The sequence below is a fragment of the Leptonychotes weddellii genome, chromosome 2 (genome assembly GCF_054177405.1).
Source record: "Leptonychotes weddellii isolate Sample4059 chromosome 2, ASM5417740v2, whole genome shotgun sequence".
Classification (NCBI taxonomy): Eukaryota; Metazoa; Chordata; class Mammalia; order Carnivora; family Phocidae; genus Leptonychotes; species Leptonychotes weddellii.
Genome location: NC_138370.1, coordinates 115,663,841 through 115,687,557, shown reverse-complemented (window position 1 = coordinate 115,687,557; position 23,717 = coordinate 115,663,841). Strand labels below are relative to the sequence as shown.

General features: G+C 38.1%; 1 protein-coding gene and 1 long non-coding RNA gene across 5 annotated transcripts in view; both read left to right on the top strand.

Annotated features, from left to right (window-relative positions):
- The window catches only part of ARHGAP24 (Rho GTPase activating protein 24), a 434,153-nt gene that overhangs the window by 229,085 nt on the left and 181,351 nt on the right, over positions 1 to 23,717 (top strand). The gene's annotated exons all lie outside the window — the stretch shown is intronic.
- Positions 7 to 20,363, top strand: LOC145720168 (uncharacterized). The gene is made up of 2 exons (XR_014142943.1): positions 7 to 1,910; positions 2,088 to 20,363. It is a non-coding gene; the product is annotated as an uncharacterized LOC145720168 (long non-coding RNA).

Genomic DNA, 23,717 nt, shown 5'->3' with positions numbered 1-23,717 from the left:
GCTTTTTACAACTAGAAAGAGAAGAAGCCTGTAGGTGTTCACTGGTGATGCTTTATAAGGGTCTTTCTTGACACAGCCTTGTGAGACTGCTCCAGAAGCCTCAGAACATAGCCCCTCATGAATTAGAATTCGGTGAGCAAATGTATCTATTTCAAGGAGCTGTCAAGTCCAATGCTGTAGGTTGTGGACAAGGAAGAGAAGCTATAAATATTGCCTTAGTTGTTGAACAGAGAAAGAGATAATTGCTTTCTTCTCATAAAAATCAGAATTGAGTTCATTTTCAATTTCAGCCTCTCAGGAAAGATGCTCTAATTGGCACGAGTATGTTCTTCTATGTTGCCCTTTACTTAATGTACTAAATTGGACAATTTAAGAGGTGATGTGGTCAAAGACTAAGATTCTTTTTGTTCAATTTAGTCATGCAATAAATGTCTATTGAATGAATATAACTTCCAATCCTTAAATTAAAAGGGCATTAACAAAAAATAATACTAAACCATTATATTTTTCTTCATGTTTTATTATTGGAGCATTTGTTATTTAGTTTACTGTTGGGTTATGCAAAAACATAAAAACTTCATTAAGCGATACCATTAATAAATTATGAAATTGCTGTTAGCAAACAGCACTTTAGAACTATGAATTTCTATAGGTGCCTATAGTCAGTAATAATTTAAAAAGCAGAGTTGGAAGACATGAAGGCATCATCCTTTTTCCTCTACCCTTTGTTTAGTTTGCTGAAGGTATTGTGGAATTTATAATTCATTTGTTACAAGCAGATGCCACTTTTAAAAATTAATATTATTAATAATATTATTCTAGTAATATTATTTTATTAATATATTTGATTTTTTATTATTATTGGGGAAAACATCAGGATATTAGAAGGACAGGTAAATGTGGCTGAGTCTAAGACAGTTTTATAGGCCAAATATTATTTTGGTTATCTTAAAATTTTAGAGAGTAATTTTTAAAGATTATGTAAGTTATAGAGCTCTAGGCAAACAGTAATATCTTTACAAACTAACAAAAACAATAATAGTGTTTCTAAGGAAAAATTTCCATTTTGCTTTAGCTTCTCTCTCCAACCTGCTTGCTTTTGAGTGTGTTTAATACAAAGATGTGTTCTGCGGTCCTTCTCTGCAGTGTAGCTTGAGTCCAGCAAGGAAGATGGTATCCACGGGTCCTCCATCTCCACCCCTGAAAATGGTATAAGTTGAATTGAATACAGTTGAATACAAAGGAAAACAACCTCCCAGCAAACCTGGGGTATAAAATGCCCTACATAACTCACAAAAAAGCTAACAATTGTAATGATTATGAAGAGAGTGACAATATAAAAGGAGAAATAAATTTTTTAAAAGATTTTATTTATTCATTTGAGAGAGAAAGAGTGAGAGAGTGCATGAGCAGAGGGAGAGGGAGAAGCAGACTCCTCGCAGAGCTAGGAGCCCCACATGGGACTCGATCCCAGGACCCTGGAATCATGACCTGAGCTGAAGGCCGATGCTCAACCGACTGAGCCACGCAGGCGCCCCAAGGAGAAATAAATTATTGTCACCAATTTCACTCTCTAGTGGATTCATTCCTATTGTTAGATTTCTTGCCGGAGCGTTGGTGGTAGAGTGGTTAGCATAGCTGCCTTCCTATTGTTAGATTTCTTTCTGTATCTGCGTATATAATATAGTATCAATATTTTGTTTTGTTTTACTTTTACAAAATTAGTTTAAACTGCAAATTTGGATTCCACCTGGCTTCATTTAACATTTTATTAGGAACTTTTTCTATATTATTCAGAACACTTTGGAAAAGAATAATATACAACTGCATACTATTCTCTTCTGTGGCAATACCATACGTAACAGAATGCGCTCCCCATTGTTGGGGACCTACTTGTTTCGGTGTATTCTGTCATACATGAAATAAGAATAAGTATTCGTGGGAGGGGGGTGGGAGGATGGGTTAGCCTGGTGGTGGGTATTGAGGAGGGCACATTCTGCATGGAACACTGGGTGTTATGCACAAACAATGAATCATGGAACACTTCATCTAAAACTAATGATGTAATGTATGGGGATTAACATAAGAATTAAAAAAAAAAAGAATAAGCATTCGTTTACATGTGATTTGTGATCATTGAGTTATTTTAGAACTGTAATGACTTAGAAATCTGCAAGTCCAAGTCCCTCTTTTGGCAGTGTAGGGGAACTAAGTCCAGAAATATTGCTCATGTAGAACCCAGGCTTCCAGCATTCAGTCTCATTTCAATGTTCATCCAGAAGTAATGACTGCATGATAAATTTCCTCTGGGGCCAGAGGTGAAAGCATAATTTCCTTCTGTCTGAGTAAGAGGTCAACCATGTACCCTATTCTCTGAAAATCCCCAGGGAACAGAGGGTTCTCATACTAAAGAAAGAACTCAAGATTCCATGCCAGAAGTCTTTATGACACAAGGGGTGATAAACATATATTAGCTATGGGAACATTTTTAAATAGCTGTCACTTTGTTAATGAGTATTTGCTAAAGCATTTCCTGGGCCACTCGTGTTTATGGAACTTTTAAACAAAATATTTATGAGGATGAAACCAGGACTTGCTTCAAAAATTATGTCCTTTTACTTGCACCTTTGCTTTTCCTCAGTGGGTAACCAATGTCCAGGCGTCTGCTACACTAAACAAACAAACACTCAACTTTCTCAACGAAGCTCTCTCTTCCTGATGCCAAGAAAAAAAAATTTTTTTTCTGTTTTTGCTTTCCCACCTCCCTCCGACTCTAAAACTCTTTGCACCTTGGCATTTATTTCTACCACAATACTGAAATTACCTCTCAGAGGTTGCTAAGGATGGCTGAATTAATGGTTAAACCCAGAGCGTTTTAGCCATTGCTCACCTCTGCTTTTTCTGCCATTTATACTGTTTGCTGCCATGCTCTTCTTGAAATAGTTCTATCTTTTATGTTAGGGATCTTGCACGAGCCTGTGGTTCCACTTTCTTTTCTTCACTCTCTTGAGAGGGCTCCTGTCTTCTTCCCACCTCCTTGCTCTGGGTGTCTTTGTTTGTTTTATGTCCCTCCCATTATTCTATCTCCCTCAGAAGATTGCAGCCAGTCCCATGGCTTTGACTTAAAGCCCAGTCTAGAGAGCTGGTCGGCAAGACCTCTTGGAACTAACAATTAGTACAAGTTATGATAACAAGTTTCCTTTCTCTGGATGCGCAACACTTGCAGTAGGGTCTTTGACTTGATGGGGAAGTGGGCTGGATTTCAGGCCCAGCTTGACCCCACAACCTTACGTGCCTGCCCTTCTTGTCAGAGCTCCCATTACAAGGCTGTCTCAGATATTCCAGGACTTCGAACTCCATCATTCCCTCACTCCAACCAGTCCTTCATCTGTTATCTTCTTCCTCAATTCCTATGCAACCAGGTGACAGTTATTAGAGAATTTTAAAATCTATAGTCTTTGTTTTTTTTCATCCCCATGACCACTATCTTGCTCAGAATTCAATGATCTCTTCTTAACCCATTGTCTCCTTACTGGTCCGGGTCTCCCTCTCTCCAATCCTTTGCCACTCTGGTCTGTCTTCTACACTGTTGGCAACTTAAAGAAATATGTATATATGTCTTTTATATGTATGTATACATATTTCCCCCCCACACACCCTAAATTTTCAGTGAGTCCTTAGTAGATAGTTAAGAGCAGGACCTATGGAGTTGAATTACAGGATTTGAGGCTTAGCTCTGGCACATTTTGCATCTATCATCGTATGCAGGTGACTTTAACATTTCTAAGCCTCCATTTCCTCACATAAAAGAAGTGTAATAGGGGCGCCTGTGTGGCTCAGTCGTTAAGTGTCTGCCTTCAGCTCAGGTCATGATCCCAGGGTCCTGGGATCGAGCCCCGCATCGGGCTCCCTGTTCCATGGGGAGTCTGCTTCTCCCTCTCCCACTCCCCCTGCTTGTATTCCCTCTCTTCGCTGTGTCTCTCTCTGTCAAATAAATAAATATTTAAAAAATAATAAATAAATAAAATCTTAAAAAAAAAAAAAGAAGTGTAAGCATCTGCCTTTGGCTCAGGTCATGATCCTGGGGTCCTGGGATGGAGCCCCACTTGTTGTGATGAGCACTGGGTGTTATATGTAAGTGATGAATCACTGAATTCTCTTCCTGAAATGAATAGTGCACTATATGTTAACTAACTTGAATTTAAATAAAATTTTAGAAGAAAAAATGAAAAACAACAAAAAAGAAAGAGTAGCAAGAAAAGGAAAACTTTTTTTTAGTAATATTTGCGTGCTGCAAATAAACACTTCTCTTTATCCGGTGTTTCTTTGTGATTTTCTTTATTTATCCTTTATGATTCAACCTTATAGTCACAAAACAAACAAGTGGAGTAGCCAGGAATCTATCCCAGGTTTTTAACAACAGGCTCTCTGCCTCATTTGCAGATTGCTTCTCTTTCTGTGAATTTAAGAATCAATGCAATTGACATAATCAAATTTAAGTGGAAATACTCCAGAGTAATGACTAAGGGGTTTCAGATGTATGCCAGGAATATTATTTCACTATAATGTTATCTTAGAGTAATAGATTGATTTAGTTTTTCTAAATCGACACAAGCCTTTCATTTTGGGTGGATACACTGACCATTTTTCCTTGAATCCAATACCAGTTTTTTTAAAGTGATTGCTAGTGTCTTCTCCAATGCTTTCCCCCAGAGACTAAGCTATTTCTGTCAGAGGACTTTGGCTCTTTCTTAGCATCAGAGGTTCTGTGGCTTATTTCATTTCCTTAATCTACTCAGTAATTACTTATGAATGGAAGTTGCATAAATCAAACAATAGGGACTTTGGATGGGGTCTTAAGGATCTTGTATTGAAGCCCCCACATATTTCATCTGACCAAAGCAGGCCAAACTAGGCTAAGAGACATATCAGTGATCATAAAGAAGTCTAAAGGATGTTTCCTCTCTAAGAATGCATACCTTGCAGTTTTACTCGCAACTTTTTGGAATGCATTGAATAGTCTAAAAATCACAATAGAAATAAATTTGAGTCTTCACTTTCCTTCTCCCTCCATCTTTCAGTGTCATGCAGGAATAGTTGGAATCCAGTGTGTGTATTAGAGATCCACCCCCTTTTCCTTTTTTTTTTTTTTTAAAGATTTTATTTATTTATTTGAGAGAGAGAATGTGCGTGCGAGAGAGAGCATGAGCAGGGAAGAGAGGGAGAAGCCGGCTCCCTGCCAAGCAGGGAGCTGAATGTGGGGCTCCATCTCAGGACCCCGGGATCACGACCTGAGCCAAAGGCAGATGCTTAACTGACTGAGCCACCCAGGTGCCCCTCTACCCTCTTTTTCATTCACAGGAGCTGCTTATTGGTAGAGAAAACCTTCCAAATACTGTTTGCTTGACTTTAAACTTCCTCAGCTCTCCAAATGGGAATTACCGACATACATCACAAATAAAATAATAAAATATTTATGAATCATCCCGAAAGTGCAACTCCCAGTGCTCCACAGTGTTCTCTGAAGAAAAGTAAATCTCTGTGTCAGATATATATTTGTACATTTCAAAAAAAAATATATATATATACTAACATTATGTTGTGCCAATATTATAATATGAAATACCACACACACGCACACACAGACTGGGGACATGGCTTGGGAGAAGTACCTTTTCAAGAGTGAATGTTCTCCTCCCTCCACACAGATTTGTCACTTTCTCATATAAACACTGGGGCCCAGCCTTTATTCCATCTACCCTTTGTATTATTTGCCACTCGTGGTGGCCTTTCGACCTACAGTGTTCCTCAGTCTTGTCTTTCTAGAGGTCATCTTCTGAGATGCGCTCCCTGACTCCATCCCTACCCTTAACTCCCATGGCTGATCTCTATGGTTTTCACCACTTTGCACTTGAACTTCGTGCTTACTGGCCCACTTTCCTAGCCCAGCTGCACTGTCAGCTCCCTGAGGACAAGGACTTTGTCTAACAGGCTTGGATGACCAGTGCTTCATACAGTGCCTGCCACTGAATGACAAATTTAGGGGCCCAATATTGCTTTAGGCTTGTTGTTACAAAGGGGCATAAATCCCGTGTGAGGTATTCTCACACAAGGAGATGTTGAAGGTTTAGCCAGCCTGTCTCAGCAGACATCTGGTTAGTCGAAAGGAAAGTATAAGAATATAAGCAAGAGCGGTGAGCTTCTTTCTTTTTCCCTCTGGGTAAAATATTCCAGGTTTTTGCTCTACATGGATTTTATTTCATATTTACTCAAATTTCATATTAAAGCCAATGGTCATTCAGATGTTCATTTTTTCTAAAACACCTTCACCCATTTCACCAAAATTAAACTTTGTCTGTCTCAGCTTCTTCACCATTTGTCAGAGTTTCAGCAGTCCCTTTATAGGATGGAGGCTTAGACTGAGTGCTAAAATTCAAGAAATATTTTGATATTCATTCATGGTCTGTCCCCTTACATTTTCTCAAATCTCATTCCTTTTATGACAAATACTGCTTCAGAAAAAAGATAAGAAAAAAACTGCTTTGGAGATTTTTGTTTGCAATGGTTTTTGAGTTTCAAAAGTTAACTCCATAAATCCTCAGGATCCAAAGTTTAAATGATAACAACAACCAAAAAACAGCAAAATAAAACCATTTTCCTTATCCCATCCCTAAAAGCAGATAATGGTTCTCACGGCAGGGGGCCAAAGAAAAGAATCAGAGGGAAACAAAGGGACATTAGCTGCTTGGAGGATGGTGGGATTCTGAGTCACCGTCTGCACCATTGCCTGAAGTGGGTACCTGGGAGACAGAATGGAAAACCTGGACCAGACTGAGGGAATCTAAGAACAGAGGATTCTCTGAATAACTTCCTGTATGAAGTACATGAAGGCTACAAACTCAAATCGTTGTTTAGTGCTGTTCCGCTTGGTACCGGGATATTCAAAATGGGTATGTAGGCAGACGTGTCCAAAACAACCTCCCAGGTTATCCCATGTCCTCAGTGCAGCCAAGAAAGGAGGAGAAGAAGCAGTGAGAGGCAAACCTGGAAAAGCCAGGGACAAAGCCAAGGAGGACTTTGTCCCAGGGTTTGTAGACTGAAGTCCAAGAACAGACAAGGAAATCAGCATCTCAGATATGCCTCTGTATGCAAAGGATGATGATCATGGAGCAGATTCCTACTCTCCTCCATCCAAGACCTGGAGCCCTAGATGTCTCCAACATCAGACAGCTCCCAGGAAAGTGGCGGCCCTGGGTTAACTAAGATTGCATTTCAGCCACCTGACAACGTAAAAGAATAAGGAAGTTACATTTTATACACTTGACTGTCTACCAACTGTCTACCAACATCCATTCCTTCCTTCTACATAAATCATTTTTTAACTTAAACCCATTATTTTCAGCTGCCTATTTTACTATAGAAAATGCCAATATACAAATAATGTTTTATAGTTTTGTCAAAAGTCTAAACTATACTTGTTTGTTTTTGCATTTGGAGCAATATCAAGGTTAGAAAGACAAAGTATAGAATTTGACCTGTTTAGGTCTTGAGCATAGGGGTGAGAGGATTAGGGATGAAAAGAGTAAAATCTTTCAGGAGAATCTCTACTCTAGACAGCTTAATAGAACTTCATTTTTTAGTTTCCATTTCATCCAAATTCTGATCTCTAAGGACCAGAAGCATCTGTTATGTCTCTATTCCTTACCAATGTTATCTTAAGTGACACAGAGAAAATACTGAAACTTGGGGTGCCTGGGTGGCTCAGTCAGTTAAGGGTCTGCCTTCAGCTCAGGTCATGATCCCAGGGTCCTGGGATCAAGCCCCACGTTGGGCTCCCTGCTCGGTGGGGAGCCTGCTTCTCCCTCTCACTCTGCCTGCTGTCCCCCCCGCCCCACCCCCCCACTTGTTCTCTCTCTTTCTCTGTCAAATAAAGAAATAAAGAAAATATTTAAAAAAAAAAAAGTAAAGAAAATACTGAAATTTTGGTAAATTGCTCAGAAGGATTATTGCCAGCCTAAAAGTGCCTTATAAAGTGATCCCATACTGGTAATGAGGGATCCTTACCCAAGTTCTTTCTTAAAGCACAGCTAAGCTGCCCAAAAAGGAACATCTGCTCCAAGTCTATGGGCCCCATAGAGATCAAGGACAGAAAGGAAAAAAAATAAAATCACTTACTGGCTTTCTGAGGGGATTATAGTTTACTCAGAGTAAAGGCTAAATTTGGACTCACCAAGAAATTCCCTATGAAAATCTAAGTTCTTAACTCAACTGATATGAGAATTTTCCAAAGTATGGCCTGTTTAGGTTTTCACTGGTCCTCTGGGACATTTATGGAATTTCTTGGCCAAAACTTGGCAACTGTCTGTGTATGGCCCAGTTTCCTATTACCCAATGTGCAGACAGAGAGGGGGTGGTATGCAGGGGTGGGGCAAGAGATTGTTACTCCATGCAAACGCAAATGCAAATGCAGGCTCTGAACAAAAATCTTTTCTGAAAGGCCAGGCATGGCATCCCATAGGCTTAACAACATTGGGGTGTAATTTGGGGAAGCAGTCATATCAGGGGTTCCATCATGTGGCAAATGAGATCCAGCCAGCCAGAGAGATGTCAGGCAATCAAAGAATGTATTCTAAACAGGTCAAGCAGGCTTTTGCTTTCAGGGAAATCAGTCAGCAGATCAGTGGGAGTTCAGGGGTAGGACCCTTCATAAGAGTGAAATGGAAAACAAAATGCAGGCTCATTGAGCAACTGGGTATCAGACACTAGATAGGAACTAAGACACCAAAAAAGCAAAAACTCAGGTTACAATAGGAGAACCCAAAATCTAATCCTAGGAAGTATGGAGCTAGCATTGAGAGTCAAATGGTAGTAATCAGAGAAAGCCAGGTGTTCTGCAAGACTAGGCCTATTCTGGAACTCTGATATGCATGGTAGACTACCAGAAGGTCTTAGGGTTAGGGAAGTTAGTGCCGGCCATTTTAATTCATTCCCTAGACAGACTCTTCCTGGAGATTGGGATTATGTTTGTCCCTCCCTGAGATGCAATGTCGAGGATTCTTCAAAATTACCTTGAGAAGTCCTATTAAGCCATCAGTATGATTTTCCCTTCTAAAGACCACTAGATTTGTACATCTCCTTGCTTTAAGTTCTAAGTTAGAATGTTTTCTTTGCCTGTCTTCTAATGCCCTGGTTTTAAATATTCTTGTTTCTTGTCTTCTCTCAGTAAGCCTGTGGGTATTAGATGTTTTTAGAAGTTACAAAAAAACCCTGAAGAACTTAAAATGCAGATTTCTGGGCCTGTGCCCAGAGTACCTGATTCAGTAAACCTGGTATGGGACCTGGAATATGTATTTTAACAAAAACTCCAGGTGATTATGATGCAGGTTGTCCATGGACCACACTTTGAGAAGCCCTACTTTAAATCACCTAAATGCCTTGGGAAATCTGACAGTTCATTGGCCATATTACATCTCTCCAACTGCCTCCTGCTCTCCATCTAGCAATAAAAATTATTCCTTATCACATCACATATCTTGATTTCAGGTTCTAAAAACGGTCCTTATAATAATATCCTGGACCAAAACATGGAGAGTTTTAGAATCCAATTCCAAATTCAAGATAGATTGTGTTTTGGCTGTCTTTAATTTTATTGTATCTACACTTCAAAGGGCAATTTATTTTTATTGAAATTTACATCTATTCTGGGATATGAAAATGCCTCCAATTTATACCTGAAATCTAAGATTGTATTCCCTTTACTTTTCCCAGGGTGAATTATCTCTCTTTCCAGTTTATTAGAGAAACAGTCTTTCAACCGCAAGCATAAAGACAGCTGCAGACTCTTGGTAGAAATTAAAAAGGAGTATTTGGAATATTTACAGTGTCTCTTTTAGACTTGGAGGCTGGGCAACAATCAGTCATCACATATGGGAAAGATTTACATTGCCTGAGTGGGCTCAAGTTTGATGTAGCATAAATGGTATTTCCCCAGATTTTCCATGGCCGCAGTCTATGCTCTTGTCTCTACGGAGAAATATGCCGGGCTAGGGAATGATGAATAAGCATTCTTCCAGGCACTGTAGTCAGAACCTTTTCTTTTCAGCCAAGTTTAGTGTGACTGTTTCACATATGATTTTGCTCTTTGTGAACTGGATTGGAAAAAATGAAAACCTGGTCTAAAAATAAAGATATCAAGCATTTGACTACTAATCAGTAAACATTTGTTATTGCTAAGGTCTGTAAGAACCAAATAGCAGGCGTTGTGCTGCATATTAAGTCTAAATTCTGTTGTATGCTTATCCTTTTTAACCCAACAAAGAAATAAGGAATCACAGAAATGAACGAACTCCATGAAATAGTGTATCAAGCAAATTTCCTTAAAAAAAAGCAAACAATTAGAACTAATGTCCATATTTTGGGAATCTGTGCAGTCTTCTTAAAATGTTTTAAAAAAATGAAAAAAAAAAAGAAGATAGTAGGAAGAGAAAAATGAAGGGGGGGAAATCGGAGGGGGAGACGAACCATGAGAAACTATGGACTCTGAGAAACAAACTGAGGGTTCTAGAGGGGAGGGAGCTGGGGGGATGGTTTAGCCTGGTGATGGGTATTAAAGAGGGCACGTGCTGAATGGAGCACTGGGTGTTAACACGCAAACAATGAATCATGGAACACTACATCAAAAACTAATGATGTAATGTATGGTGATTAACATATCATAATAAAATAAAATAAAATAAAATGTTTTTGATATTGGGCTTTTTTTTTCAGCTTTATAAATTATGCCTCTGTGACATACACATGTACAACATTAAGGCATATTTGAGGGTAAAGATAGAAGGCAATAATGTAAAAGATTGCTTGTTACCAAAAGTGGTTAGGATTTGAGAGGTAACCCCAGAAAAGATATTATAGGTGTTAAAATACTGAGTCACGAATTGTGTTTACCAAATATTTTCAACTGTCTACTTTCCAGTCACTTAATGGAATTCTACTTCTCCCCTCTTTTGAAATTAGTCATGGCCATATAACTTACTTTGGCCAATGAAAAGTGATCAGAAGTGATGTATCTCATTTCCAGGTAGAAGTTATAGGTGCCACTGTCCAGATCATCCTGTGTCCTGCTGCTCTGGGATTGTGGAAGCACACAGTCAGGTCCTTGAATGAGCTGAGGCCCCTGCTGACCCACATTGGACAACAGTGTGAGTCAAAAAAAAGTTGTGTTATGGAATTGCTTGTTAGTGCAGCAATATTTAGCTTATCCTGACTAGTACACATATAGACATGGAGGCAAAAAACACCCCAAGTGTTTTGACAGAAAATAGGGATTTACCAAGATGGAGGTTGTCAATAATATATGATTGTGCATTATATCATTTAAGGGAGCTATAGAGCCAACCTGATGGAAAGAATTGTGTTTGTTCAATTGTCGAGTCAGGACTGAGTACTAAGGAACTAAAAATATATTTAAAAATTATGTTCATGGCTATATATAACAGCAATATACAACAAAACTCTCAATGATGGCCCTTGAACATTGAAAATGGGAGTGAATGGGATATTCTACTTTTCCTTTTAATAATTCAAACTTTTTTATCAAGTGCGCCTGAAGCAATTTTATATTTAAAAATACAAATATGGGAAAATTAAACACCATACCCCAGTAAAAATCTAAAGTTTTAACAATTTTTTAGATAAAGCATGGTAATCAGGATTAAGAGAATTCAGAATATGCTGGTCCTGAAGAACCTCCCGAAATCAAGGACTTACAAGAAAAATGGAGTATCATACGTAACCTATATAAAAGCCAAGGCACACATGGTCTACTCGTAGCCTAGATTGCTTTAAAGAAACATTGCCCACTAATTGTAATTCTTAAAAAATCCAATGTAGTCTAAGTATGTTAGAGTATGTTACAATTCTTGATTCATTGCATTATCTCTTAAAATTCTCTTACTTCTTTCAGTTGTTCCCCAAAACTTGTCTTAATCCTCAAGAAAAATTTTTTTCTCTGAAATCCAGCCCATGGCCCCTCCTTTTCCTTTTCCTCTTTTTAAAATCTTCTCTTCCTACTTCAAGCAGTTTCTCTTCTTGATTTTCTCAGTTTTCTCTGTTACCCAGATTCTACCAAACCAAAGCCAAGAATGGAGCAGACTCTGAATGTTCTTTGGAATGAAAAAAGCCAAGAGTCAAGGACAAAAATGCTATGTAGCAATCAAGAAGAGATAAAATGTGAAAAAGTTGTATTATATATTTTCTTTTTTTTTTTTCTATGTTTGACACAGTTATGAGAGATGAGTTTTCAAGGAACTACTCTTTGCTTATCTGTGAGAGTATCCACTGGTTACATTTTCTATATAGACAGGCCTCTTTTTAAAAATAAATATTGTGTATTTCCCCTTGAAAGAAGCTAGAACTAAGTAAAGGATAAACCATGTACTCTGGTCCAGCCCTCTATGGAGTACACAGCTTAATGGTATTTTGAAGAATATTATGACAATTTATGGATTATGTTCCAAAATGCTATTCACTTAGGAGACATTTCTGATATGTCTTCCCTCCCAACATCATCCCTGTTTATTTTCTCAGGAAATATCTGATCTCAAAGAGCTACGATAGTTCTTGTTTCAGAAATCCAAGATCATCAAGTTGATTTATTATAGTACAGTTGGAAGTTCTGTCAGATCTCATTGTTATGCACCATTGAAGTACATCAACAAATTGCATCCATCAACTAATATTTGGACTTGTTTAACTCTGTCATTATTTAATTAGTCTAAAAAAAATGTCACAGTAGGCAGAGAACTCATTGTTTTTCTGTATTAAAGAAATTCTTGTTGAAATAGAGGAATGTTTTTCCTGACCCCATAAATTAGAGACAGTAAGATAAATAGAGAGTTGACAGATATAAAAGAAGCAAAGTTACTTCCCAGTTATAGAACACCAATAAATTTTTAAAGAATGAAATTTTGTGTTCGTAGGAGGTCAGCAATGTTGCAGCATACAACATTCACTGCCCTCTCTACTTGCATGAACATAAAGTAGTACAGCATATATGTGCTTTAACTTTGTCTAGATAATAATTATCTAGATGCAGGGGCGCCTGGGTGGCTCAGTTGGTTAAGCGACTGCCTTCGGCTCAGGTCATGATCCTGGAGTCCCGGGATCGAGTCCCGCATCGGGCTCCCTGCTCGGCGGGGAGCCTGCTTCTCCCTCTGACCCTCCCCCTTCTCATGTGTTCTCTCTCATTCTCTCTCTCTCAAATAAATAAATAAAATCTTAAAAAAAAAATAATAATTATCTAGATGCAATTATTTGAGTATGAACTATCTCTAAAATGTATATTTCAAGAAACTGCCAGCAATCATTCTAATGGCTGGTTTACAACAAGTTTCTATGATGAGGAATCCTTAAGGAAACAAAGTTGAGCATGTGCTATATCCCTAGATCTTAAGAGCATTGCTTCTTAGAGAGAGATGTATGCTTTGATTTAGGAACATGGTTTTATTTATTTTATTTATTTTTTTTATTTGTTTTGTTTTTAGAGAGGGAGAGGGAAGGCAGGGGAGGGGCAGAGGGAAAGGGAGGGAGAGAATCTTAAGCTGAGAGCATGGAGCCTGACGCGGGGCTCAATCTCAGTGCCCTGAGATCATGACCTGAGCTGAAATCAAGAGTCGACGCTCAACTGACTGAGCCACTGAGGTGCCCCAGGAACATGGTTTTAAAATGCTAGGGCTGCGAGGATCCTAAGCCTGCAAAACATTGCCCAGATAAATGAAAATGGGGTTAGTAGAAGTTTGAAACCTTATTCCCCACAAAATAATCAAAGGATAAGGTAGGCCTTCCTCTTTTAGTTCTGTTTATGGTACCTGGCAAACTCTTTTCCATCACATTCTATTTTTAAACAAGTTTTGACTCTTAAAACTATGACCCTCAGTTTGTATATACTCTTTTTTAGCTCAGATAAAATATGCGATAGAATGAGATTAGGCTGTTTCCTGTCACAAAAGTAGAATGCTCTTGTGAATACTTTGAAAAGAAGAAATGAACAGTCCCTAAGTGTGTTTTCTTCAATATTAACCCACCACCCATGGTGCACTAGGTGTTGCCCAAGACACACACTCAGGAAGCAGTGTCTTCTTTGTAAGAATGTATAAGTCATTGTAAGCATATCTTGTACAGGGAAAAGAATAGCAACACAGTAGGGGAATAAATAAGGAGATTTTTTTTTAAAGATTTTATTTATTTATTTGACAGAGAGAGACACAGCGAGAGAGGGAACACAAGCAGGGGGAGTGGGAGAGGGAGAAGCAGGCTTCCCGCTGAGCAGGGAGCCCAATGCGGGGCTCGATCCCAGGACCCTGGGATCATGACCTGAGCCGAAGGCAGATGCTTAACGACCGAGCCACCCAGGTGCCCCAAGAAGATTTTGAAAGAAATTTACTGAGGCTTCACCTGAGCAGAAAATGTGATTTATTTAGCAGCATGAAGTAATGAGTAAGAAGGAGTACCATATCCCTCTTGCCATTTTCTTTAGGGAACAGCATTCCTCATGCTGAAAGGGAAAGGCATGTCTAACAGTTTAATGAAATGATCTAAATGTATATCAGAGAGAGGGAATAAAACCATACATTCTGGAAACTTGAGGAGAAAATCTTCCTTTTTTTCTTTATTTTCAACGGAAGTATCTATTTTCTATTACTGTTTCTGTTGTTTTTAGAGTTGTTGGAGTCTACTGAAGGTAGCCTTGCAAGTCTTTTATAATGCGATACACATCTGTCAGGAGGCTGTCTGAATTCCACTGAAATAAAAAAGTGGTGGAATGAAAAAGATACCATATGCCACTAAAGATTATTTTGCTGATATTTTCAATATTTTTTGGTAGGATTAGTTAGTAATCCAGTAGCATAATCAATAAAGCACAAAGGAAGAAAAAAATAACAGCCAAATATAATTGTAGTGTATGATGCTTTTAAAATGTTGGATTTTCAACATCTTAATGAAAAGGTTTTTACTTAAACATAATCTTGACTATCATAGGAAATTTCAATTATCTGATCTTTTAAATGATTAATACTGAGCCTATAACTGTGTTTGATCCTCTGTCTCATCTCATCAGTGGCATAGTGAAATGTTGTTCTGCGACCGATAAAGTCTGCCCTCATGCACCTCTGGGGTTAGCCCCCTCAGGGAGCAACCTAAGAGGTCTAAGGACTCGGGGGAAGGAACATCACATCACGTACTTAGCCAAAGATCTTTTCATGGGTGGTACACAACATCTAGTTGCAAGGAAGCCTCACCAAGTAAACAGAAGGGCGTCACCTCTCATTATCATATTTCTTCCATTCTGCATTAATTTTTCAACCTTCAACGTATTTGACATTGGCATCTGTCTCTGAATTGAAGTATACATTTATATAGAAATTCATACAAAAAAGCAAGAAACTATGGTAATAACCTAATGAGCTTTTCTTCATCATTGTCTATCTTGGCTCCATTTTCTCTTCTCTTCCTCTTTCTCCCACCGAAAGCGGCTTAATGAGACATTGGGTTGTGGATTCCAACGAAGTAGGGTGTGAACTAGAGTCATGAGTGTAGATTATTCTGGTCCTCACTGTTTTTCTCCATAGTAGAGTAATAATGCCATTGTTAAAAGGCTGTTTTGGAGTCTAATGAAATAGCACATTAAAGTTTCTAGTAGAAAGAATAAGTAGCTGGGTCTCTTTCCCAGTGTTTTGGATGCCCATCAGGCTGCAATTCTGTTGGAACTTCTTATTTTATTTTTCCATCTCCCTCATATAAGCCTCCTTTTGCTGTTGTTAGATTAAGTGGGCTTCGATGAAAACAAAACAAAACAAAACAAAATAGACAATGCAATAACAAAAGCAGAAACAAAGATTCTTCTTCCATGTATACTGATACGAGTCTGAACATATTCTCAACTAAATGGAAAACTGTTTCTAGTTCTTTAGTTTCTGACTAATAAAGGCCATGTTTTAAGTACCCAAGATTTTAGTTTAAATATCAATTTAACCTTTCATTAAAAACACACAAAAATTGAGATAAGAATACATGGATTCTTTCTAAATATCTATAAAACTCAGAGATATTAATGGCATAACACAATTAAGTCATTTCTTAAAAATAGCACATTGGCCACAAAAGCCTCAAATCTGTGTCATGTTCCAAACCCTGTTGTACCCCAAACTACAGTGGCCAGACCTCTAATCCAAATAATTTAGAGTCTTTTGGACTCCTCTACATTTTTGAAGGAGAAAAGAGGTTATTAACTCTTGGCCATATAGTGTCCTTGTCCCTTTTGTAGTGGTCATAGAAACACAAGTTAGGACCCAGACGCTTAAAGTTTGGTGACTCCTCCCACCCACTTTTTTGTTGGCAACAGACAATGTAGGCTTGTGAACATAAGTTTGACTCTACTTGTTTGGGTTTTAGTTACTATTTCTTTAAGTTTTGAAATGCTTATTGATCTGACTTTAGTGGCAAATTCTAACTAGCATATTTCTGTTTGTTATTATCTTAATTACTTGGAAATCGGTAGATAGGCATAATTATTAAATATTCATATCCAAATCACCCTGGTCTTTCCTATATTTTTGCAGTCAGAATCGGAAACAAATCTATCTATATGCTGTTTTCTCACTCAGTATCATTTAGGGACTGTAAAGATATTATTTTTTCTTTTCTTTTTTTCTTTCTTTCTTTCTTTCTTCTTCTTCTTCTTCTTCTTCTTCTTCTTCTTCTTCTTCTTCTTCTTCATCTTCTTCTTCTTCTTTTTTTTTTTTAGAGAGGGAGAGAGAAAGAGGGCTGAGGAGCAGAGGGAGAGAGAGAATCTTAAGCAGGCTCCATGCCCCGCACCGAGCCTGACATGGGGCTCCATCTCACGACCTTGAGATCATGACCTGAGCCAAAATCAAGTGTCAGATGCTTAACCAACTGAGCCACCCAGGAGCCCCTATTTTTGCATTTTTAATTTGACTACACAATTCATAGCTATTCTAAAAATAAAAGAGCTGCTTTCAATTAATATAGCATGGTGGGAAAAAAATCAGCTAAGAACCAACTTCTGTGCACAAATAAGACAATAAAAGCACAAAACCAAAACTAAAAATAACTTACAATATTTCTTTGCTTAAGGACACTCAGCTTACTGTATCTATATATTTTATTAAATCTGCTTTCACCATTCACACATGTTCATTTTGGATAGTATCTGGATCAATATAAGTGCACTAACTACTTAATGGTTACTTAGTTACATTGATTCAGCACCAGAGAGTGATTAGTATCAATTCCCTGAGAGAAAGAGTCTCTACTGCATGTTGTGAGGTGCCTGGCATGAAACAGGTCCTTTACACTAAAGCCCTGAATCAAAGTTGTGAAGTTTATTCATAGGGTTTTTAAAAATAATTTAAAGCATGTTCCAGAGTATTACTATAATATCATTCTTGTGTAGCTGAGAAAAAGTTCTCTAGAATTTGAGTCAGTTTAATGAAGTCTGAATACTATCTATCTAACAAAAAATATTTGTAGGTCTTTCTAAGATCATTTAGTCTTTATTAACCTTATTAATTTTATGGATCTTATTTGTATCAGAACTCTTCTAGTGCCAGTTATAAAAACCCACCTATTGCCAACATCAGCATAAAGTGGAATTTATTAGATCACCAAATGGAAAAGTCCAAGGGTAGCTCAGCCCTCAAGCATGGTGTATCAATCTGGGTCTAATCAGTAGAGAGAAACTGTATAATAATTTGAACAGGGAAAGTTTAATATGAAGAATTATTAATTATCACAGGGGATTAGAGCATCAGGTGATTGGCTGGTAAGAAGTAAAAAGGTCTCAAGAATGTAGGCATAGCAGATATAAGAAGTAGCCATGACTCCCAGAGGTGAGATTGGGAAAAGTCCAGCCCCAGACTGAGATCCAGACCTTGTTGGAGAGGACATGGCCTTGGCTCACTGGATGGCTAAGCCTTCTGTCATGCTACACTGGCAGAACTTTCTGGAAGTTCTCTCCATGGAACTTGCCTGAAATGCGCCCTCTAGGATGTGAGAAAATTCATGGAGAGGTAACTCACTCACTGGAGACACCAGGCTACAGAAGGGCCTAAGGAAGGACAGAGGGAAAATGCTGGCCACTGAATATCTGAGCCAGTACGCAGTGCAGATGCTTGATGCTGAGGAAGCCATTGTACACTGGAGGACCTGGGTGCTAGAGAAGCTGCAGAGCCAACACACAGGAACCAGGAAGCACAACCCATTTTCTTCTGCAGTGTTTCTCTGGTGCCCTCTACTGACAGTGTCTAACATGATGCTGACTGGCATAGAAACATTTTTTTTCTTTTTTTAAATTTTTTTATTGTTATGTTAATCCCCATACATTACATCATTAGTTTTAGATGTAGTGTTTCATGCATAGAAACATTTTTAAAGGGACCATATCCATTTTCACAGAGCAGGCAAAAAGGATCTTGCACATGTGGCAAGATCCAAAGATTCAAATGATATCTGCAAGATTTGCTTTTCCCCTCTTCCTCAGTATTGCTTTCCTTTCGGTTGGCTTCATTCTAATCTAACTGCTTCCATGTTGTAGTACAATTATTTCAGCAGCAAAGGAGTTTTTCTTCTTGGTATTGTAACAAATATCCCATTATTGAGTTTGTTGACTTCGACTCTGATTAGCCTAACTTCTGCCACATGCCATCCCAAAGTCAGTGTGGCTGGGGGATGTGATGTTTTTAAACCTTATCTCACATTATGCTTTCCTACCATTAGCCTCATCAGAATGCTATTACTGGTCAAAGGTACTGGTGCTGGACAGACCAAAACAACTTTGAATAAATAGGGTATTATAGCTAGAAAGTAAACCCGCAGAATTTATTGCATGCCTTAAAAAATGTGCTTTATATCCTTTTGAGCTTCTTCATTTATTTATTTATTTATTTTTAAAGATTTATTTATTTGACATAGAGAGAGACAGCGAGAGCAGAAACACAAGCAGGGGGAGTGGGAGAGGGAGAAGCAGGCTTCCCGCGGAGCAGGGAGCCCGACGCAGGGCTCGATCCCAGGACCCCGGGATCATGACCTGAGCCGAAGGCAGACGCTTAACAACTGAGCCACCCAGGCGCCCCTGAGCTTCTTCATTTAAAAAAAAAAATCATTTTTACAAGGGCCTAGGGTTTGAATGAAATTTAGATTGAGTTTGATCAAATCCCTTGAGTTTACTACTAAAGAAAAAACAATGTCAATATTAAATTTTGAACCCAGGATTTCTGCTAAAAGAGAATCAAAGAGCTATAAAATATAACTTTTTTTAAAAAAGATGAGAGGCCATATTTACATAACTAAGCGTTCTTTCAGTAACAACAGTATCTGTGTGCCGTCTGATACAACTCAACAACAGAAAGGAATGAACTACTGATATATGGTAGACAGAAATTGCGGAAGACCCTAAAGGTATTACACTAATTGAAAAAAAAAATCTCAAAAGGTTACCCACAGCATGATTCCAGTTTATGTAACACTCTTGGAATGACAAAATTACAGCGATGGAGAACTGAACTGTGATTGCCATTGAGTTGGGGTTGCGGGGAGGGTATGACAATAAAGGGGTAGCATGAAGGAGTTTCTTTGGAGTCATGGAACAGTCTGTATCTAGGTTACAACTGGTTCCACAAATCAATACCTGTGACAAAATTTCACAGAATTGTATACCCCACTTCCCCCCCAAAAAATGAGTGCATATAAAAACAGGCAAAATACCACTCACTAAGGTCTACAGTTTAGTTTATAATGTTGTACAAATCTTAGTTTTCTGAGTTTGATCATTGTACTATGATTTTCAAAGATGTTCTCTTTAAGGGAAGCTGATTTTGCAACTTCTATGCAAGGGTAAATTTATTTCAGAATAACAGTTTAGGGGCGCCTGGGTGGCTCAGTCAGTTAAGCATCTGACTCTTGATTTCAGCTCAGGTCATGATCTCAGGGTCATGAGATTGAGCCCCGAATCAGGCTCTGCACTTAGTGGGGAGTCTGCTTGAGATTCTCTCTCTCTCCCTCTCCCCCTCCCCTCCTCCACATTCTCTCTCTCAAGTAAATGAATAAATCTTAAAAAAAAATAATAGTTAAAAATAGTAGTAAATTGAGGCTGGATTTCTGTTACTGAATCAGGAAATTGAAAGTAAGTTCCCTTTTAATTTCTGATTTCTTCATGGTGAAGAAAATTAATAATTAATAATTAGTTTAGATATTTAAGAAATAAAAAGCAAACTGGTACTTAAACCATTTATTCTAAAAACCAAAGATATTTTAATAATATCAGGCAAAACCAAAACAACAAAAACAACTTCAAAAACTACATACACATAAGGGAAAAGGAAACTTGGAAGGAACCGTGTGTTACTGGGTTAGTACTGTAATGGTGAAGGATGATTGAGCTCCCACCAGCTCTTTGCTCCTGTATAAGAGTAACAGTGCTCAGGTATGCACAGGAAGTAGGCCCCAAGTGGTAAAATAATAACATCTCAAAACATTGTAGGACAAAGATAGCAATCAGAAGAAAGAGGAGAAAGAGAAGGAGAAGAAAAAAAAAAGCTTAGAAACTGTTTTGAATGATGCAACAACTATCAGAATATAAATTTTATTTATTTCATGAGGCACCATCAAAAGGCTAGAACAATTATTGCTGCATTAACAATGGAAACAGGCTCTATTGAAACAATGCTTATATTGACATGATCTTCTCAATTCCTTTCAATGTTAGGAATTACAAGAATTTTAATGTTTGCCTTATATATTATGCAAGAAAATGATCACACAGATAGGTAATTTCTTAGACATTCACAAGATGACAATTTCTGGTTCACTTAGTATTTCCAGTTGAAATTTTTCAGTAAGAGAAAAAGGCAATTCACATTAAGAAATTATTCAAATGAAATATCTTTTTTTCTTGTTAAATACATAAATAACACAAACTAATAAGGAACATTCCGCTTAAAGATGAACACACAAGCACGGATAAACTGTGGGGGGTTAGGTCTCAGTCACTGATGACCAGTCATTTTAAACTGTCTACAGTTTTATAGGGTTTCATTTTTTCTTTTCTTCCTTTTTTTTGTTCAGGGACAGCAATTTTAAAACCCATAAAAATGACTAGTTGAGTGATAAATTCGCTAAACCCATATTCTACTCTCGAGTCTTATACTCCTTATTCCTTATATTCCTGTTATAATGCCTTCCTGATTAGTAAGAGTCATTTGGTGACTATATTTTGAATTTGGTGTAATTTTACAGTAAGTAAAAGCCTGACAAAATTTATCAAGTCTAGCTATAATTCATTAAATATTATCTAAGATTTTCCATATAACTAAAATATGATATAAGCCTTCTCTTCCACTGGGCAGATGAGTTGTTCTGCTATAGCGATTTTGTTTCCAAGTAAAAATTGAAATATATTTATAGTGTCTTCCTTGGAACATGTGAAAGGATTGCTGTGTCTTGTGAGATCTTCTAAATAGAGTAAGAGTAACCAAAGAGTATCCTTGGGACTTTTATATTTCTCTGTACTCTAAAATTTTTGAAAACTATATAACTGTTCCCTGTAGACCAAACCATGTGCTTGCATACATAGCAGCTAGAAGTGAGTCATCTCGGGCACCTGCGTGCCTCAGTCAGTTAAGCATCTTCCTTCAGCTCAGGCCATGATTCCAGGGTCGAGCCCCACATGGGGCTCCCTGCTCAGCTGGGGAATCTACTCCTCCCCCCCTCTCTGCCCCTCCCCCTGCTCATGCTCTCTCTCTCAAATAAATAAATAAAATCTAAAAAAAAAAGAAGAAATGAGTCATCTATCTCAAAGAGGCATTATTTACCTTAGCAATACATTAGCCAGATTCTATGAACCCATTATTAGTGTATCCATATATCATTGATATATTCACTTTATCCAAGCTCAAGAGAATGATGGAGAAGACCAGAACTCCAACACCACTTTTACATGAGCTGGATTACCCTCATCAGTGAAACCATTATCTTTTCTCTATGAAATTAAGAAAAGCCAAATGACATTTGGAAGGTGACTTGGTGATCCTGGAATTTGAAGGATGGGCATTTAACATAACAAGTGTGTCATAATTAGACTAAGCCAACTTCACAATGAGGGTGAACTTGGTGGTAGATTGAAATAAATGAAATCCATTAACTAGGCCCCCTTCATGGACAATATTTGGATGATAATCAATAGCACTGGCTTCTTGGTTTCCAAGGGTTTCCACTAGTTGCTACATATACCTAACTAAATTACTTAACCTCTCAGAACTACATAATGCCTTTTCTTAAAGGTTGTTGCAAAGACCAACTAATTTAACATTTATATGTACTGCCTATGTAAATGGGTCTCAAAGAAGATAGTTCCCTCTACATCCACAGCCTGTATCAGTTTTAAAGCCAGAAAGAGTTTCGAGTTAAGGAATTACTTTTCAGGTACTCCTCTCCAACAACAGAAAAGAGTTCAACTTAAGAGTTCAACAGGGACATGTCCAGAGAAATCGTCAAACTTAATGATTATTGACATGTATAAATGGTGAATAAAGAATAACAATATTTTAGTATTAAGTGGAAGGAGTCAAGATAAATAGATTTAAAGTAGTTAATGTACAGTTTGAAAAATACTTTTTTTAAAGATTTATTTATTTATTTGAGGGACACCTGAGTGGCTCAGTCGGTTGGAGAGATGGCTCTTGATCTTGAGTCCTGGGATAGAACCCCGCGTTGGGCTCTGCGCTTAGCAGGGAGTCTACCTGAGGATTGTCTTTCTCTTTCTCCCTCTGCCCCCCCAAATAAATAAATAAATCTTTAAAAAGAAGAATGTAAGATTTATTTATGAGAGAGAGAGAGAACATGCATGCACATGTGCATGAGCAGGGGGCAGGGGAGTTGGAGAGGAAGGGCAGAGGGAGAGGGAGAGAAGGTCTTAAGCAGACTCTGTGCTGAGCCCCAGCCAGGTCGGGGCTTGATCTCATGATCCTGAGATCATGATCTGAGCCGAAAGCAAGAGTTGGATGCTTAAATGACTGTGTGACCCAGGCCCCCTAAAAATAATTTTTATAGCAAATCAAGGTGTTTTTAATAGTCAGCATATTGAAATGCAAAACATCAGGGAATTCTTTTTTTTTTTAAGATTTTATTTGTTTATTTGAGAGAGAGAGAATGAGAGAGAGAGCACAAGAGGGGGGAGAGTCAGAGGGAGAAGCAGACTCCCTGCTAAGCAGGGAGCCTGATGTGGGACTCGATCCCGGGACTCCAGGATCATGACCTGAGCTGAAGGCAGTCGCTTAACCAGCTGAGCCACCCAGGTGCCCAACATCAGGGAATTCAAAGTGAGACTGACTTGCTTTGGAATTCCCGACTCTTCAGCAAAGCTCATGGGAGTTATTTAATACTCATTAATTTCTGTTTCCAGATTGACAAAGCAATAACAATTATTTAGAAATACTTGGTGAAGGTAAAAACAAATGATATATGAAGGTGTATACATTGTGTGACACAGAGTGGGAACTGGTAGTTCTTAGCACTGTACTTAGTAAGCATGTTCATGTAAACTTCAGAATACCAGAATGATATAACTGGGTCTGGAGGCTGCGCTTGATTCAGGCTTATATGTGAGTACATGGGTAGTTCTAGTTACCCTTCCACTGGTTGAGCTT